Genomic DNA, 14233 nt, shown 5'->3' with positions numbered 1-14233 from the left:
AATGATTTTTTTTATTTTTTGTATTATGATTTTTTTTAGTCATGCTCTGTAATGGTTTGGCATTTAGTCTTCATTCAGGCCTTTAAAAATGTATGGTGGAAACAATGATTTTAGCATGGTGTCTTTGATATGAGTTGCATTCAAATTTGATACAGTATAGCTCTGTGTGTAAAGCCTAAAATGGCATTTGTAGGCTCAAGTCAATCTATGGTGTAAAGTAATTTGTTGGTTAGTACATTGTCTTACATTTGTCTGCAGTATGTGTGTTGTGCCTGTACTGTTTAAGTTACTGTAAATTTATGATCTTTATTGGCATAGTAAATTTAACTTTTTTGCGTGTCAAGTGGACGGAGGGGGGCACTTCAAGTGACGTCACCCTAGGGCACCACACTGTGTTAATTCGAGCCTGCCTGGAGATGACATTTTTGACAGAGGCTGGATACACAGGTACAGCAAACATTTGATTTTCATCCACTGTGACCCCAAACATCTTCAGTTCTTTGCTCTGCCCTCATTAATTGGCCCAGCTTACCTTGCACACACCGGTCACACAGCCTTACAGTATGACACATAGTATTGGTCAAGTATTGACATTCAAAAATTATTACATCAGATACTTGCATTTTTTAATCCTGCCATCCCCACTTCTGCCAGTTTAGTGCACCAGGCTAGGTGTGAGCGAGATAAATGTGACCAAAATCTAATGAGTTTTCAGTCAGTAGTGAAAAGATTTTATCTGGGGTCATTTAGCGTTAAAAATCTGATTGTCTGTCCCTGTGTGAATCCATGCAGTGGCTGCCCTTGCACTACCCTTAAATGTCTTGTATATAATATGTAAAATTGTTTGTATTGCTATAGGTTGTGAATGAAAATTAATTTTAGGTGTAAATTGTTTATGTTTTCTGTATGTCAATCAATTTGTGCATATAGCAAGATACTGTATTTAGTTTTAAAAAGGAAGGATTTGAGGTGTAGAATTAGTCTAAAGAGCACATGTCACTCCGCTATTCATATCCCTCCACTGGCTCCCAGTTGCTGCCCGCATCAAGTTCAAGTCCTTGATGCTCGCCTACAAAACAATAACCAAAACGGCTCCGACCTACCTGAACTCCCTCATTCAGGTCTATGCTCCCTCCCGCTCACTACGCTCTGCCATGGAGCGGCGCCTGGTGCTGCCACCACAGCAAGGCCCTAAGTCTCTAGCCAGACTCTTCTCTTCTGTGGTTCCCCGATGGTGGAACGAGTTGCCAAACTCCATTCGATCCGCAGAATCCCTCTCTATCCTTAAGAAAAGGCTAAAGACCCAGCTCTTTAGTGAGTACCTCCTTTCATAAAAAAAATAAAAATAAAAAAAAAAATAAAAAAAAGATTTGATGCACTCTATGCATTACCTCATAGCACTGCCTTGTAGCACTCCCTCGTAGCACCTATGTCCTGTTGGACCAGAACTTCGCTTGTTGCACTGTCTCGTAGCACCTTTGTCCTGTTGGACCAGAACTTAGCTCTATAGCACTTACTCTCGTTGTTCTCTCCTATCTAGATACTTGCTTGTGTTGTATGCAAATCTCATGTGTAAGTCGCTTTGGATAAAAGCGTCTGCCAAATGTGAAATTGTAATTGTAATTGTAGTCTGTAAAGTTGGAACAATTTCTCTAACTTAATGTTCTATAGCTTTTGGCCGCATATTATAAAAGGTTAGCTGAAAATGTGAGGTGTTCCTGCAGGTTATGCTATTGATTGTTCTGAAAGTGCAACTTAGGGAAGCATGGGTCTTTGAGGGAATCCCAGCAGATCCCCAGTACAATGAAGAATAGTTTAATTGCTTTGTTTTTCCATATACCTGAATGTGTTTTCTTTCTGCTGTTACCTGTGGTTAACAAATTTGTACAACTGTACTCAACAAATTAGAGGAGGAAAAATACGCACATTGGGGTGCCAACCATGCTCATCATGCCCATTTAGGCAGTTCCACAGTTTGTCCACTGGAGGGAAGCACTTAAAGAGGAGATGACAAGCCAGTCGACCACTGTAACCTCATGGAGCAAAGCATTCACTTTACGTAAAAGAAACATATAGACCTACAACAAATTTCTATGAAGGATAATTTACTTTTTTTTTTTTTTACCTTGTCTGTTACAGCTGCATTTAGTTTCCATCAGAGCTTAATTCACTTTCAGTGTAATCAATTAAATTGTCATCTTCAATTGATTGAATTGGAAGGGAAGTGACCAGCCTTGGTTTCCATGCATACAATGATTAATTGTGGTCCTAATGCTGTTGTGGTTAGAAAGTCAATTGTCTTTACATAGAGGCAAAGTAGGTCATAGTTCAGTTACTGCTTCAGTCACAGTTACTAAATATAAACTCTGAGTTTGTGTTTTATATTGTTCCTAATGTTTTTTGATATCTGCTTTTCCCGTGCTTTCCTTTAAATTCTTGACTTTTAATGATGAAGTATCTTATACATGTATAAAGTATATATCAGTGTGTTCTTGTTTCTTGTTTGTTCTTGTTTCCTTGTTTGTCTGTTCACCCTGTTCACAGTGACACCTGTATAATAAGAGCTTGTTCTCAGCGTGTTTCCCCTGACCGAATAAAAGTTGAATGTCAAACCAGGAACTGAGTGTGGATAAATCTTAGATGTCTTAATGTCTAGATGAATCTCATCTTTCAAGTTTTTGTATTTTTTCCCTAGAATAATCCCTTTGATTGTCAACTGAACAACGGCTTTTACCAGTGCATGAGATCTGATCCTTTTGCACTTTAAAACCTGACATTTTCCCCGCTCATTTACAGTAACAGGCTGAAGCTGACCCTGCAGGATTAAATAAGAAATGCTATTAATGAACACAATCTACTTTTTATCAGAATTCAACTAATTAAGCTCTGAAAAATGTCACATGACAATTTGACTGCCTTGGACTTTAGTGTTCCTTTTAACGGGTCCTCGTCCTCTGGTTGACTGTGTGTTGTGACACCTGTTAGAACAGCATGGACAGCCAGCAAGAGGCACAGGCACACACACACACACACACATACACACACACAGACAGGGTAATCAGCAGGAGAGAATTCTCTCTCGTCTTTTAGTTGTTACAACAGAGGTGGTATGGAGCAATGTGTTGACTCAGCTGCAGAGCTACTCCTCAGTTCACTGCTCGCCTCATGGTTCTGCTATACAGCTGAATATGAAGCGTTACAATGATGGGTACATGTTGGGTCACATTTAGTGCGCCAGTTTATTAACTTGCATTAGAAAATAATATGGTGTATAGAAGTCACCCTTTCCCTGGGACCCAAACAAGAAATTAAGACCAGTCCTGTAACTTTGTCTAAATGGATCATACTGACACTCTTGTCATGTGGGGACCAACCAGAAACCGACCTGTTTCATTTTGGGCCAACCGAACCCATAGTAACCAGAATAAACCAGGCCCTACATGCCAGATATGACGTTCTAAGGGAGCAGCCAGAACACAAGTGTCAAGTGTTTTGAATCACAGCGAACTATAGAGAGCTCACTTACCTTCTAAACGTTAGAGTAACTTCTTAAAATCTTTTAATATCTTGGTAAAAATCTCTTATCTACCGAGTGATTGGATTTCACCACATTGCTATGTAAGCTAACCTGTTCTCAGCCCTTTAGTCCTGCTGTTTAGGGACAAACACACTGAAAACCACCACAATAGACAGGCGTGTGTTGCTGAATGTGTGTGTGTGTGTGTGCGTGCGCGTGTGTGGGTGTGCGTGCGTGCATGCGTGTGTGTCCACTGATAACCTACATTGTGAGGTTTGTGTTCTCAAGATGACCTTTAGCTAACACCGAATCAGTTTGACATTCTATACTTATCAATACCGGACAAAACCGAGGTTAAACTGTTACGATAAAAGTTAAAGACTTACAAGTTGAACATGTTAAGTTAAATCAGTGACAGTGGAGATAATAACAACAGGATTAGTTTAACTGCCCAAAAACCAAACTTTCCACATCCATAGTGGACCAATGAGAGAAAAGCTTAATTTACATAACACACAACATTTTTAACTCCTTGCAGCATAGATCTTCATCTCACTGTCTAAACAGGGAGAGCCACATATAAATATGATAAGTGCCAAAAAGCAAACAACAACCCAAATGACTTATAAGATGTTTGTTTCCACTTATGTATTTGTTCTATGTGGACTACTAACATTGTTACATTTACACTTTGGTTTCAATGTCCTCAGGAGATTTGGATGATTGGATTGCTATCCGTTTTCATTGTATTCTAGCTTCATTTAGACTTTAGGATTTTTATTAGATTAAACCTTACTTATAGAAATAAATTCTAAATCCTTAACATGCATGTTAATGGCAACAGTTCATGTGTAAATCTGGTCTTTGTCATGTCAATCTGTTTCATAGGCGATACAAGCCAATGTAACAGGTACTAGGCCTAGTTACATTTTAAAGCTGTTTAGTCCACTTTAATTTTAATTTTATCAGTTTTTAACTTAGTTTAACTGTATCACTTAAGACTCCTGTTTCCTAAACTGTGTGTCAGGGCTTCGAATGGGCTTTCAGCCTGCTGCTGCTGGGTCCCCGTGTGACGAGAATAGTAATACATTATATTGGCCCAGGGTCATTCGACTGGTACATTTAAAGATGAATGTCGTAAAATGCCTGATAATGTTGTCATGGAAATGCTCATTGGCGCAGATGAGATGATGTGTTGCCATGGAAAAGGTGCCATTTCAGTGAGTGCTGCAGTGGCAGTTTGTGTCATGCACTGTCCACAAATCAGAAAATGCTTCTTCTCCATCACAACAGCATCAAATTTCTCTGGCAGCCATCTTAGATATACTGAAAGAAATACCACAGCGAGTACACTCTCTATCTATTCTTGTGTGTCACGCCACTGACATGGAACAATGTGACCCATACTTAACCTCACATAAACAATGTTACAGGCAACTGGTGTTTTACATCGACAGACACCGGCACAAACATACAGACATAAATCCATAAAACCACAAAGCTACAGACATTGTCTCTTCTCTCTCTCTCTCTCTCTCTCTCTCTCTCTCACACACACACATGCCTCTCTATCTGTTCTCACATTATTGTATTATCACTTATCTTACACACACAAACACACACACACACTCCTTGAACTATGTCTCAGTTTCTTCTATCTCTGCCATTCTCTATCTCCTCTCTCATTACAGTATTATGTGTGAAGAGGTTGATATATGCTGCAGCTCTGCCACTGTGTGACTGGAAAAGGTATAAATAGTCACAGATAGCAACACATCACCACTGTGGCGATAACACACACATGCACACACACATACATTCACGAGCACATTTATGCACACATGCATTACACGTACATGTGCACATAGGAGAAACACCTACAAATCTGCCCAGATACCCACACACATATACCCCCCCCCCACACACACACACACACACGCACACACACACACACACACACACACACACACACACACACACACACACACACACACACACACACAAGCATAATATAATGTGAAGAAAAAAGACTAAAAGACTAAAATTCAAAAAAGTATCCCAATCAGCCAAGGTCATCAGTTAGAATGAATCACAGTCATGAGAGACAAATAAAATCCCTCCCTCCTGCCTGGGTTTAGTAAAAGGACAAGGACTGTCAGCCGTCAAACTAACACACAGCTCTCTACTCTGGAGGGACAGGAGAGGTGGAGGATACCTGGGATACCTGGAGAGAGAGAGGGGGGGGGGGGGGGGGGAGAGATGGTGGTTGGGGGGGAGACATCATTTATGTTTGAATCTATGCTTTGGCAACATGTGCACATGTACGTCATGCCAATAAAGCTCCTTGAATTGAATTGAATTGAATTGAATTGAATTGAATTGAATTGAATTGAATTGAATTGAATTGAATTGAATTGAATGGAATTGAGAGAGAGAGGGGGGGGGGGGGGGGGTAGGAAGTCAGTAGAGAGCGAGAGAAAGAAAGTGAAGGAAGAGAGATGGAGGAAGGAGTGAGAAAGAGACAGAAAGAATTTATAGGCTGGAGTCCATATGCTCTTGTTTCCTGCATCTCTCTCTCTCTCTCACACACACACACACACACACGCTTTGACCTCTTCATTCTCTCTCTCTCTCTCTCTCTCTCTCTCTCTCTCTCTCTCTCTCTCTCCCTCTCTCTCTCGCCCAGCTCTTCTTGTGTAAAACAAGCACAGATCCTGTCCAGAAAGCACTGCGACACAGTTAAACTATTAATTCCACTGTTACTTAACCACAAGATGACGTCACCTACCGTTAAAGTCTGTAGGGCAGCGAAGACGAGTTACTGTCTGCCAATCGCCATTACTGACTGTGGATTGTTAAGTTTCACTTTTGTTTTCACACTGGAGACTCTATGGATTGAGTTCAATGCTGCTGGTCTGCTGTCTGTACATCTCCAAATTACAGATATGACGTGATGAGACATCAGGTGCATTAGAGATCGATCTCACAGTCAAAACACCCTCTAGAGGCCATCTGACGAAGCGCATCATCTCACTAAGCGTTACCTGACTGACTGACTGACTGACTGACTGACCTGAATTTGCCTCCAGATGTCCTCGGCTGCGCCTAGGAAAAAAGAGAGATGTATTTACTTTATCTGTTCAGGACTCTTCAGAGATAGAACATCTCATCTTATCTTAGTTATTCGCCTCTTCTTACTGATATCCCTCTGGCTTCTGGCCTTGCAGAAGTACCAACAGAGACAATGCGTGACACTGACTTTGTTTGTGTAAAAAACGTTATGTACTGTCAATATTCTTAGTGTTGGAACAGTGAGTGAAAGTTAACATTTTTTTTGCTGTTGAATCATAAGTAGCGTAATATGAATTTAACAATAAAAGATGAATATGGAGCAAACGAGCAACGGTTAACTTTTGATCTGATTTGGCCTGTCAGTGTGTGAATTAAGTATGTAACACAACTATCAAGTTGTAAAGTGTGGCTTCCCTATAGCAATAAAAATGAGTTCTCCCTCCCTCACACACCACACACACACACACACACACACACGCTAATGTTTATGGAATAACATACAGTGCCACTGGTCTCCTAAACATACACACACACGCCACCCCCTGCAACCACTACACACACACTCACAAACTCATACAGTACACACATACACACACACACAAAAGTTTATACCCTAAACAAAGAGGAGGAGCAGGCACTACCTATCCAGGTAAAAGAATAAAGAGATAGTTTTAAGCAGCACTTTCGCTGGACGTTGCTCTCTCTCTCACAAACTTCCACACCTGAACCTGCAGATCAGGTAAGAACAGGTAGGGTGGGGCAGGGGAGGATGGGGTTAAGGTCACTTTGTAACACTTGGGTGTAAGGGCCCAAATTCTCATTAAGTCAGTATTCATGTAGAACATTTTCAGATTTCAGAGTTCATAACGTTTTGGATTGAAGTTGAAGTTGACAAAAATATAATTTCTGTGGGTTGTAGAGGTCATTTGATGAATTTACCATAAATTGAGTTTTAATGGAGTTGTTAAATTGCTTTGGAGGCTTCCTGGCTATCTAGAATTAAAGCATGTCCAATATCCAATATGGTTGTGTTGATGAATTAAGATTGAAGAGACTGATGAGAAGTGAGTCATATTGATCCAATTTATCTCTCTGTACATTTGTACAGCATCAGGCAATGTTCAATCCACTCAATAGGGTTTCTATTTTTGTGTTATATATGTTCCATTGTATTCTCTCTATGCAGCGGTCCTGACATAGCAAGAGCAGTATTTTATTATCTTTTAATAAGCCTGGTTCGCAAGACAAGAGAACATTTTTTAAATTGTATCAAATTGAGTTAAAAAAAAAAAAAAAACGTTAAAGAACTCCAACTCCGCTCTGTTATGTGTTACAGCTAATGGGAGAGTAAAGTAGGCAGAGTGGTTTGAAGGGACATTGGTGAGGGTTGAAGGACATTGGACTCTACCAGTTTTGACCCTGACCGATGACATGCACACAGTGACCTGCTTTTGAGGCAAAGTGGCAGTTTTGTTGATGACATAATATAATACTTTGATATTTTTAACAAATGTAGAAACATTTCCTCATAATAATGCAAGCACCTGGCGAAGAAAAATGATTGAGGTGTCAAGTTAGAGCTGCTCAGTTGACAATACAAAGCCACATTTTTAGGTAAATTACTTTGAATAACAAAGTTGGCTATAATAAACACAGTTATTACGAAAATATGTTGTAGTTCGTAGTTGTCTGTAAAATTGCCTGTCAGCACTGTCTCCTAAAGCTGCAGTTGTGCCATGAGAGAGGTGGGAAATGGTCGGCAGCCAGTTTGACCTTGACTGATGTCATACACACTGATAGCTACAATGACCTTTAGTTTCTTTTGCCAAGGACAGAGGCAATGGAGGAAGATTTGTACCAACAACAGAATGATAAATAGTCTCTTCTTTATCTTTGTTTCAGTTTAATGTCCATTAACGTCTTATTATTGGAAACCTCCCAAGGGATGACAAAGGATGATTAATGGTTGAGGATTAGTTCATCGCCGTATGAATATAGAAAACAGATTAATATAGAAAACAGATTAATGCAGAAACATTGTAACAAAGTATCTAGCAAGTATTTCATCTTCTATTCAGACTTATCAAGCATGTAAAAGAACAAACCAGGACTCTTGTTCCCTCTTTATTAGACAGCTGGGTTTCAATAACAGACAGGGGAAAAAAAATATCTGGGGAAGGAAAACTAGTTCTAGCCAGAATGAAGCAGAGCAGATGAGACGGGACAAGCATTAGATTTCCAAAACACAGTGGATCTAACAGGCCCAAGGGCGCCCAAGGTTAGTTAGGAGTTACAAAGAGGTTGTTGAGAAGTTGGCTGGATGTTGTGCAGAGCTTGTTTATGGAAAACGCTATCCTTTTACACTCATCCAATTTTCCCATACACTTAGTATATATTCTAAATTCAGAAATAAAAAATGATTTAAAAATATGTTTTTTTTTATTTGGTTAGTTACATAAGAAGGAACAATGAGTACATCAGTTGACAAAGTACTGTCTTTATGCTGTAGTCTAATCTATGGTATGTAGGTATATATATATATTACTTATTATTATATGTTACTACATATATACTGTATCTATGGCTATAATATGGATCTCACATCCATGGATAAGAAAAAGGCAAAAGAACAAACTGTCGGTTTCTGATTATGGGTCTTTATTGACCTTCATGATAAACCATGAAACCAACCAAACAGAGAATGTTGTTACATTTAACAATTTAATAATAAATAATAAATAAAAAAGTATTATAGCTATACACATTACATTTTTAAAAACAATTTATAATGCATTTGTATAAAAAGTATCAAAAATGTGTTGTATTACAATGGTGTAGATGTTATATAAAAGTTGTACGGTGGTTGTGGCAAAGTCAGCTGATCATGAACAGCTGAATGTGAAAGAAATAAAAACGCTTGAGCGCTTGAGTTAAACTAAACATCTTTATCGAAAGAACATGATACCATTTAGCCCGATGTGATGAAGTTAACTGACAGATCCACAGAGGTTTCTCTAAAGCTTTCTGGAAGGGTTTCACCCCATGACAAAAAATGATCCGCTGTTTACTCTCCAAACACCCAGAATGCATCCCTGCTGAGGAGATACTGACCTCCCTCACACCGCAAGGACATTCTTCCTGGGGAGAGGGCGAAGTTTGTGTTGTATGTGTGTGTGTGTGTGTGTGTGTGTGTGTGTGTGTGTGCCTGTTGGGGGCTGAGGGAGGGGGGCAGGGAGGAAGGAGGAGAGGAAAGGACGGAAGAAGGACAATGGTGGAGGAAGGGAGTGAGACAAAAGAAAGGGGAAAACATGAGGAAACGAAAAAGGAAGGAATCAGGGAAGAGAAGAGAGGAGAAAGAGTGAGTTTGAGGGGAAAAGAAGGACGTCAGGTCATCTGATTAAGAGACTAGGAGGTGAAGACTGTTTAAGGTCAATGCTTCCGTCTGCAATGATCAGTTCAGCAAGTCATGAACAAGCATTTGGGGAAGTTGTCCAACTTTTAGTCTGAACATGAGAAAATCACACTAAATATCTCCCCTTCTCCCATTTCCTCTTTCACTCTCCCTCATACTCATTTTCTCTCTCTCTCTCTCTCTCTCTCTCTCTCTCTCTCTCTCTCTCTCTCTCTCTGTCTCTGTCTCTCTCAGTTGTGTTGAAGATGGGACACTTCACTGTTGTGGCTCTGATGGCAGGTAAATAAAAGCAAGAACAGATACCATACAAATATACATCATTTCATGTTATCAGTGTCCTGCAGAAACATTTAAAAAGTCAGTTTTTCAGCAATTGAGAAACACTGGGTGGTTTATAATACTCTAACCATTGGTTTGGCTTGGTCTCAAGGTCATGAATCATTTCCTGTTCTCTGGGAGACAATGCAGCTGTCAGAAAAAAAAAGTTGGAGATATGACATTTTGACAGAACACCAATTATATAAAAAATAGGTTCTACAACTATAATATATCCTTAATGATAAGATGATATAATGTAGGCCAAAATAAAAAAGACAGGTAGATTTTGAAATATTAAAAATATATTTACTTTGTTGTCCTGAAAAGACCCTATTTTCATGTAACTTACATGAGACAGGTGCTACTGTCTACTGTGAATTTCTATCATGTAAATTTATGTCATCTGAAAAGTGTGGATTAACTGAGTTTAGGTGGGTTTACAATTCACTACATCCCTGATTATAATTCAATTTACACCACAGTGATGCTTGACACTCGACACTCTCCCAGACCACACACACCTCCAAAAATCTTATATTTGCAAAAATCTGCAAACATTTCCAGATTTAGCTTTTTTTCTCTATTGTAATTGAGGAAAACATTTCATGACCCAGGGACCAAGCAAAACCTTTGATAATACATCGTCAAAGAAGGCGACTCACACTCTCTGTGAAATAACTTGTTTTATTTCTGTCTCTTTGTCCTCCAGTGCTCTTTGCCCTTATCACGGAAACTGAAGCAAGTAAGACCAAAGCTCTGCTCTCATCTCATCTTGTTCTGAGATAGGTTTGCTGTGGAACCGGTTTGTCAAGACAGCAGACACGTTGTCAGACTTCTGTGTCTCCATAACAAAAGCCTGATCATGTGCATAAATCCACCTTCATCAGCAAAACAGTTTGTCTTTTGTCAGCAGTATTGGGATAGTGAACCTCAGTGTGTCTTTTTAGCATGACATTGCTCTGACAAGCAGGCCAACAGAGACCCATATTCAAGTTTGTTTATATGCCTTTTATTTTGATTTTTTAATGTTAAATGTATCCACTGTTGATAATAAGATGTCAAAAGGGCAAATTTTAGGCCACCATCCCAGAATTTCAGCTTTAAAAAGACCAAATTTAACTCCTCCTCCCAATACTTATGCTTTAAATATGATTAACTCTCTGCTCCAATACTTGGCAATGTGGACCAACAAGTGCTTAGTGTGTTTGTCACTAATTATTTTTCTCCCCCTCCCTTGTTCCTCCTCCCTTTTTCCTCACATCACCCCTCTCTTCTCCCACCCACTCTCTCTCTCTCCTTACTGTAATCCCTCTCTGTTTGGTCTACAGATCCATTTGTTTACAGTAAGTACAGAAACTTACAGATTCTTAACTCCTAATTCCTATCTATCTATCTATCTACCTATCTATCTATCTATCTATCTATCTATCTATCTATCTATCTATCTATCTATCTATCTATCTATCTATCTATCTATCTATCTATCTCACTTATCCATACTGATGAAACCAGATGACAAACAGATTAGTGGTGAATTTCATTCATTCACTCTGACTCTTCACATAAAGAAACACCTTGATGAGTCACTGGTCAAGGTCTGCCTGGTAACAAAGTAGCCACTGCAAATGTGATTGCATGCTCAAGAAAAATACTTTTCTTCTGAATGGATTCATAAGAAATTAAAATAAAAAAGACAGCTGGCTCTCCTTCACAGTGAAGTGATTCTGATTCTTGATTCTATAGTTCATTAGCATTTGGATGTGATCATTCAGGTTAAGAGTGTATCTAATAAAAAAAGGAGATGTTTATTTTTCCGGTTAATTTTAGGGTGTGTTTGCTTTATGAGAAAGTATGTAATACAGACCTAAAAAAAAATAATAACCTCTAACTTTACTGTTTCCCAGACTATGAGAGGCTACGAATCGCGGGCCTGATCTGCGCGTGCTTGTTGATGATTGGAGGAGTCGGCGTTGTACTGTGTAAGTGTTACAACCACACAGATACAGTATATAGGCCTAACATCAGCAGGGGTTTATAGTGTATGGACATATATAACTGGGGCTTACAGGTTATGATAAAGCCCATGAAGAAAACATTTTACTTGTGATGGAGTTTGTTTTTCAGCCCTGATCTTGTCTCAACCATAACTGAAGTTTGCTGTTTTTAATAATTTGTTGCTGAATAACCCAGATATCACATTTACAGGACTAGGCCAGTTTTATAATCGGATTGGTAATAAAGACTTAAGCTAGACATGTGGAAGATACTGAACTGTGCATTGAAGTGTGTGTAACCACGGTAACACTTCCTGGGTTTCCTTAACAGATAACAAGTGCTCCCAGAGGAACAAGTAAGGATATTTGTTTTTTTCTTTCTGACTCACTGGCTCTATTGAGTGTGTGTGTGTGTGTGTGTGTGTGTGTGTGTGTGTGTGTGTGTGTGTGTGTGTGTGTGTGTGTGAGCACAATTTGAACTGACTTCCTTCCCCTCTTACCTTCTCTCTCTCTCTCCCCCATCCCAACCTCCGCCCCGCCCCGCCCTCCACTCTCACCTTCCATTGTAGAAAAGTGGAGGATGACAACAGTGAAATCTGATATCCTGTCTGACAAACCGGTTTCTGCCTGGAAGAAGAGATGACAGGCGGAGAGGTGGGGGAGGTCGGGCGGGTGGCGGGGGGTTTGAAGGAAACACACTAGCTCACATGATCACACCTGTACAGACCTCTGCAAAAAATAGGCATCATTTAAAAAACAAAAACAGCTGAAGTGCCTGTGAGGTGCGCTTGTTTTATCTTACCAGATGTTTAAGCAGCCTCATAAGTGGGCATGTCATGTGTGAGACAAAATAAATCAAGCTCGCCTCATGTTTTTCATGTATTCAAAGTGTATTGATTTTGCCCAGATATGTATTGATTTGTGAATCAGGATCATTTATATTCACCAAGTAGATTTAAGACACATGTAGTAGCCTTGTATCCCTGTAAATGCATTTAGGATGAGGTTGGACAATATAGTTAGTCTGTATGTAATATGCTGCTTAGTATTGTTATTTTCATGATGATGCAGTAGTAGTATGGTGCATTATCAAGAACATGATGTGTTGTTCAATCATAATCGCCTGCTGTTTTCATAGCATGTTTTACTGTCTGGTGGATTGTAGAGTTAGATTATCACTGTGGTCAGACATTTCAACTTTGAGAAGATTAGAACAACAGCAATCTTCTATTTTAGAAAAGAAAATTGTGTGCATATCCAAAATCCAAATAAATGTTACTATTCTAAACATTATTTTTATATTTTAGTGGTGTTTTTTCACAGGTATAGAGAGTGAATGATTTTATTTAAAATTAAGTGACCAATGACATTACTGCATTGTAATTTTTAAGCTTAACTCTCACAACAGAGTTTGTGGCAGCTTTGTACTTTATAACCAGATCTACATTTATTTACTGACCACAGGGGCATTGTGCAGTTCTGAACTTTATGCATGTGTAAGCAGCTGTACAACCTTCAACAGTGTTGATGATCTTAGTTTCCATCACTTCACAGGGCAATTATTGATCTTAGAGTTTAAACAGTACACTTACAGTTATTCATTTATTTATTTATTTATCATTGGTAATGGCAGCCTATCCATCCTTATAGACGTGGCGTCATTTTGTTATTGCTGTCTGCTGATATAAACCTCAAAATGGAAGAAAATCAGCCCAACTCAGCAAATTTCAACATCTTCGTTCTCGACAAGCAAAGATTAATCCTCGCCTCTACTCCTCCTCTCGGATCGCAGCCCTGACTCAGGATCAGCCTCCACGCCCCGGTTCTCCAGCGCTCAACTGTTGCTACTTAGACAGCACAAACCGACCCCGGATCAGGACTCACTCCTACACTGTAACTCCAGTGTTTTAAACTCAGCCC

This window comes from Centroberyx affinis, unplaced genomic scaffold (assembly GCF_046629955.1).
Source record: "Centroberyx affinis isolate AG114_WGS23_722 - 3 ecotype Tasmania unplaced genomic scaffold, CSIRO-AGI_Caff_v1 ptg001306l_1, whole genome shotgun sequence".
Taxonomy (NCBI): Eukaryota; Metazoa; Chordata; class Actinopteri; order Beryciformes; family Berycidae; genus Centroberyx; species Centroberyx affinis.
The sequence above is the reverse complement of the archived record's forward strand: the minus strand, read 5'-3'. Positions refer to the sequence as shown.